Source organism: Chenopodium album, chromosome 9, assembly GCF_948465745.1.
Source record: "Chenopodium album chromosome 9, dcCheAlbu1.1, whole genome shotgun sequence".
NCBI classification, from domain to species: domain Eukaryota; kingdom Viridiplantae; phylum Streptophyta; class Magnoliopsida; order Caryophyllales; family Amaranthaceae; genus Chenopodium; species Chenopodium album.
The window spans coordinates 38,213,852-38,220,925 of NC_137842.1; positions in this window are offsets into that span (position 1 = coordinate 38,213,852).

Sequence of the window (7,074 nt, forward strand, 5' to 3'; positions counted from 1 at the left end):
AAAATAAATAGTACTCCTTTCGTCCCCAAAACTTCGACCCTAGTTGATTTTGCGGTTAATAAAGAGAAATAAAAACATATTGAAAAAATAAATTTACATAGGGATTTGTAAAAAAGTACAGAGATAAAGTATTAAAAATACATGAAAAAACAAAATTTTATATGGGGAAGCAAATTTTCACAAAAATTATTGTAAATTGGTGGGTATATTAATGCAATGGGCCGATCATTTTGGGACTAAAATTAGGTCAAAAGGGTTGCGCAAAGTTTTGGAGACGGAGAGAGTATGTTTTATTATAGAAAAATGCTATACATAACCCTAAGGGATATATATAAACATTAAAAATACTCTAAAAAATTGTTTAAATTTCAGAAATCATGACAAAAATACACTATTTACGCTGATTTACCCGTGTTTTTGTTATGAATTTCTAATTTTATACATTTTTCAATAGTATATTTAATGCTTATATATAGCCCTAAGGGTATATAGCATTACCCTTTATTATATGATTGTTATTTTTACAAAGTTTCATATATGACCGGGGTTACTTGGTCAGGAGTTAGTCGATCAATCAAGGGTTACTCAGTCAGGGACTTACTTGATCGGGGTTACTTGGTCAGTCAATTTTATTACACAAGTATTGTATCAAATTCCTTTTAAAAAAATTACTTATTTTTCACAAATATAATAGAGAAAGGTGATTGTGCCACAGAAGTTAAATAGGGAACAGGCTATTTTCATGGCATTACAGAGTTAATGACCTAATTACTACCTTCGATTTTTTTAGTTGCATCTTTGAAATATTTAATATCTCACAAATAAATAATATCCCAAAATTCAATTAAAAAAAATCGGAGGTAGTAGATATCTTTGACGCCTTAGTGTTAATTTTGAACGAAACAGTTTTAACAGGTCTATATATGTTTATGCTTGATTGGATATGGTTGTGAAAGACAATATAATATTCAAATCCTTTGCTGTTAGCTGCAGCTTACAAAATTTTTAACTATGATATAATTTTGAATTATTTAAGAGTTGGCTAAGAAGTGATGCAAAACATAGGCAACAATTTATTATAGATAACAATTGAAAAGCAATTAAGATGATTAACACGAGAATTTGATGTGGTTCGGTCAATGTTACCGATTCCACAAGGAAATAACATTAGTGCAGCCACATATGTATGTACGGTCAGCACTTAAAGATGCTAACAAAATACAGGGAAGATACCCCGAACACATATACTCCATCCGTCCCTAAATTATATTCCTGTTTGTAAAATTACACGGGAATTAAGAAGGAAATTAAGAATAAGACAAATAACAATACTAAAATATTTCAGTGGGAAATACAAAACATTAAATGATGTCTTTGACTAAAACAAATATATATTAATGATTAATGATGCCATGTCATCGATTCTTTGAAAAAAAAAGGACCAATAACATGTTGGATTAAAGAGAGAAAAACCACGCTTTTTGATTGTTGATCAGTCACTCAACAAGGAGGTTGTGGCTTACAACGTTTGCCCACAAGTGGGTTGTGGAGTAGGCTTTTTATGCCTTCTTTATAAGAATATCAGCCTACTCCACAAGCATGTTGTGGCCAACAACGATTGACCACAAGTGGGTTGTGGAGTGGACTTTTTGATGTATTCATTCATCTTTTGGCCTTCTCCTTCATCTCTTGGATACTCTTGTAACCTCCCATTAAAGTGGTTGTTTATGGTGATTTAATCAACTTATATATGATTCAATCACCCCTTTTGATGTCTAGATTCATCCTCTTGAAACTTCATCCTTGGCTATAAAATTAGCTTGGTTATTCTTCATTGTTGATATACATCATACACAAAAAACTAGCTAAACACATTTGTTCTTAAGGCATAAGTTTATATGACTCCACCTCTCATCCAAAAGTTTTTTTGTGTGAGAGTGGTGTGTAACCTTAGGGAATGTACCGACGATACAATGTGCACCCCGGTTCCGCCGGAATTCGTTTTCAAAGGCAGTGACGAAGTCACGCCACACCATCTTCCTTTTGATCAAACTATTGCATTATTCATTCTATTATTCGTAGCCTTTGAAACACATATTTTTACAACTTAACATGCTTCTAATTGAAAAAAACGATGGAGAGAGAAAATAAGAGTGAGATCAGGATAGTAAGAGTGAGAAAACATTAAATATACAACAGAAAAAGAGAGTTGATTTGGGTTATTTGGAAAAAAAAAACTTTCTAAAAATGGAAAGGAGGAATGTAATTTTGGAATACCCAAAATAGAAACCAGGAATGTAATTTACGGACAGAGGGAGTATTAAATACTTCGTGAATTTTACAAAATAAAAGAAAAAAATTCAAAATGTGTCAGCTATCACTAACCAAAAAATCAAAATAAAAATCTAATAGCCAAAGAGGTAATTGATTCAAACCTATGTATATGTTGAGCAAGGCTTATGACATATGACAAAGTTTAGTGGACAAAGTTTAGTGGAATTTCCTACTTTAGGCCCTTAGTGTGTATAGTGAATCGTATAGTGTATTTAAACAACGTCTTTTAAAATTTTCTTAAGAGATAAATCTCGATCAATATAAGCTCAAATATATGATCTTTGACAAGGGGATTCTCTTTCTTCCTATATTATTTATTTGTGTTCAAATGTAGGGACATTTGTGTTAGAAATGTTATACTCCGTACTGTTTATTTGGCTATATTTGACAAAGGGGTCCTCTTTCTTCCTATACTGTTTATTTGTGTTCAAATATTTGGCTATGTTCAAATTAAATTTAGAAACATTTGAATTATATGACTTTCTAACATTTGAATATTTTTCTACTAGAATTTCACTAATGGTTATGTTTGTGGTGAAGTATCCCTTTGAGGGGTCTCCAACATGGTGACTCCTTTCTCCCTACATTTTGGTTATGATTATTGCTAATACTCTCTAAAGTTTGATATTAAATTAAAAAAAAAATTGAAATTGAAAGTTAATTTGCACAATGAACATGCACACTTGAGTGCTAAAATCCCATAAAGTGGAATGCTCAAACACTGATGTTATACTCAAATTATACGAACTTCCTATCCTGTTATATTCGGATCTTGGACGTATCATCACCTGTTACAAGGCATGTGTTAGTCTAACTAGAAGAAGTCCAAAGATTTAAAAATGTTCTTTGTTGATGATGAGCTCCTCGATCATCTTCTTCAAAGCAGTCCTTGAAAATGCCTTCGTCTAATATATATCATTTCCCAAATTTACAAAATTAAATGCAATGTAGTTTTATACTAAACCTTTATGGTCTCATTATCACGTTTTAGAAAATGCTTTGAATCGGTGACCAATTAGGTACACGACCAAATACTTCATTGTACTTGATCGTGTACCATACTGCTATTCCGCGATGCATAGTACATGACCCTGTAGTTGGGCGCACGACTATATTGGTTTGGGCCGTAGTTTTCTATTTAGTGCAATTTTGTTATTGTTCCAAAGAGTACTATATAAATAAGGAGCTTAAGTACGAAGGTAAAGATGGTGTAGCGTATGTTTATAGGGGTTCAGAAATATTTTTAAAATGTATAAAACAAGAGATTTTTATGTGTTACACAAATATACGCTGTTTGGATCTATTGTAGTTACATTTCCAATTTGTAGTAGTGTTGAGAAATAGGTTAAGCAGCAAGTACTCTAGATGATAATGAAGCGACCACGACTACGTATCAAACAATCTCGAGAATCCAAATACAAATAGCTAGGATGCAAGTAGCCAAAATCAAGTAAGATCACACAAGATTGTCCAAGTCAAAATCATGGAGGGAATGAAATCTCTACACTACAATTATTCAACCTGTACAAAGATACGAGTGAAATTATATTTGTACAATAGGTTCACTACGCCTTCGCCACGTCGCAACACAATTGAATTCAACAATCCTATTTATCAATTTTTAGATAATATATTTTATATTTTATGATTTGTAACACTAATTACATACATACTCACCAAGTCACCAATAACATAGCCGCCCTCCCTTTGACTTTATACACGAAATTGATGAATTATATTGGATTTCTTACTCATCTCGTATCTATTATCTCCTTCCCATTCTTTGCACATTAAATGTTCTACATTCATATGAATATAGAATGTAGAATTTCATTAACATTAAAGAAAATAAAACAAATTCCCTCTAGCTCTAGAGAGAGAAAAACTAAGTGAGAGAAACACTCTCTTTTCCACCTCCAAACTCCAAACTTAATTTCCAATCCCCTGTTCTCAGCTTTTAGTAAAATTTCTAGTAAAATTTCCCAAGCAATTACCATGTCAGATAGAATTTCTCCTAGGACGTTTGTTTACCCGCATATTATAGGTACCTATCAATTCCCTCCCCAGTCTTTTCAAGATAATTTTGATTGGCAGTGTACTGTCATTGGGAAATTTTGGGACGTTCGTAAATTTTCAGTTGCTCTGGTCCAAAGATTAGTCTCCAGATTCTGGCATCTCCGAGGTCCTGTTAAGGTTTATCCTTATGGATCGGAATTTGTATTTTGCTGCACCAATGAATATGATGCGGATGATCTTGACCAACTTGGTTGGGTTCATTTCAAAGGAAGTCTCATGGTGTTACAACGGTTACGTGGACACGAAGTGCCGGAAAATATGAATCTGAATTTAGCTCCGATGTGGGTACAAGTTCAAGGGCTTCCAATCCGATATTCAGTCCCGCAAGTGGCATCGTCAGTCCTTCATCATGTAGGTGACTTGCTTATGGAAGAAGATCATAACGGTCAGTTTCCTATCCCGCGACCAAAAGTTAAAATTTTAGTTGATTTGTCGTTACCCTTAATTGCGGGTTGTTTCTTTCCTACTTATGGCAATCATGTTACTTAGGTCAAATTTAAATACGAGGGTATATTCCGCTTTTGCAAAAAGTGCAGATTTGTCGGACATGGTCGTGAGACTTGTCCCAAATCATACGAATTAAGTAAGTTTCTCTTGGAAAGCCGCTTTCGTAAGCTACACGAAGGCGGCGCACGTGTTTTATTTGGCCCAACGGATGTTTCTTTATATACTAATGCAATTCGTGGAATTGCTCCAAATCCGGATAATTGGACAACCGAGCTATGGTTTGGCGATAATGATCAAGATGATCCGTTTGAATATCCGGCGGATTCTCACCCCTCGGATTGGGATTCTCTAAGTGATATTATTGATAATTTTTCAACAGGGGTTGTCAACTCACCTCCACCACCACCTCCTTCGGCGTCTATTCCGGGTTTATTTCCCGGACCACCATATACTGGGTTCCGTAATAGCAGGGATGAAGTATGGCGTAGGGATTTGGGTGTCAATCAGTGTATCCGGGAAGATTGGGAGGTCGACGAGGTGCCGCCACCATCACCGCCTGGCTTCACCCGTGGCACTCATACAACTGATCCTCGTCAAGGCTGGAGGTTTGTTGCTAACTGGGAGAATCCAACACGTGTGTAAGCAGATAATCATCAAGATGTTAATATTCAAGCTCCAACTCCACGTGCCCCTTTCATGTTACCTCATCAAATATATCATGGCATTCACTCTCATCCAATATCAGACACGGGTCAGCGATTTAATGCTACACCGACTGGGCCCCTTCATTCTAGTCAAAATGATCCAGACCCGTATGTGGCAGCTTCATCTGTTCGTGGGCCGTCCTCTTTTGGGCCTTAGTTTGAACCAAATTACAGGGGAATCCTATTTCAAGACTTGGGCAACACCAATTTGGATCCTATTCCAATTTTCTCTCCCCCTCCTTTAGGTCCAACAGGACCGATATATCCTGATCCATTTGGGCCGGGCCCAAGTAATTGGATACCAGCCAACCCTCACAATTCTACTGACTCGCAGCAGCAACAGATCGAGTCCCCGTCTCCTTCTCTTGCTTCTTGTTTTCCGACGAACGTGGCTGACAGTTCAGGCTATTTACCAGATTCGTCCTCAGGGGATTTCGAATTTTCTCATTCGCCACCATCTATTGGTAACTCCCCAATTGAAATTTCGGATGATTCAATTGCAATTTCAGATGAACCGATTGAAATTTCGGATGATTCAATTGAAATTTCAGATGAACCGATTGTAATTTCGGATGATTCACTTGCAATTTCTAATGAAGCAACGCCAATGGACTGGTCTCCTCAATTCGCTGCCTCGAGTCCCGCAGGTTCTCATGATCTGAACCTTGCGGCTTCTGATGGTTCAACCCCAGCAGCCTCAGGACACTCGTCTCCTCCCTCTGCTATTGATATGAGTAGGTGTGAAATTCCACTTCCACTTCGTATGACTCGTGGAAAAGAGAAGATTTGGAAATGGGTCAAGAGTTCATGTCCGTCGAAACGCCCAGCATCTCTGTTCGAATCAAATACGCCTCCTTCGATCCCTTCTCTTGGCTGTTTTGCTTGCTTCAAGCAACTGAAAAAGCGCAAGGGCTCTAAGGGTCAATCACTTTCAGGCTCGTCTGCGTCTTCTCCTTCTGACAAAGGTTCGGTGGCTCACCATCAAGAGTCACCAACATCTCCATGAATGTTGGGGCTTGGAACTGTAGGGGTCTTGGTACAGTGGACTCCCCTAAAGTTCCGTATTTAAGCTCACTAGTCCGCTCCTTTTCTGTAGATATCATGTTTATAATGGAAACTCTAGTAGATGTCAATGTTGCTGTAAAAAAATTAGCTTCCCTTAGGTTTGAAGGCTTTTGTGGTGTAGACTCTCAGGGTCTTAGTGGCGGGATGGTTGTTTTTTGGTTTGCCCCTCTTAGTGTAGTACCTATTGTAGTATCTCCTAATGTAATTTTGTGTGAAATAGTTACTCCGAATGATGAAATAAAATATATTTTGTTTGTGTACGGTTCGCCTCATCCTTCGGGACGTTCTTCTGTTTGGGCTGAAATTTCATCTATTTTACAAAGATATCAAAATGTGGTTTTGATAGGGGATTTTAATCAGGTCGAATATAGTACAGATAAAGTGGGTGGTTCGGCTACAATTGTTGGTCAAACGGAATTTCAGGAATGAAAATTATATTCTGGGCTTA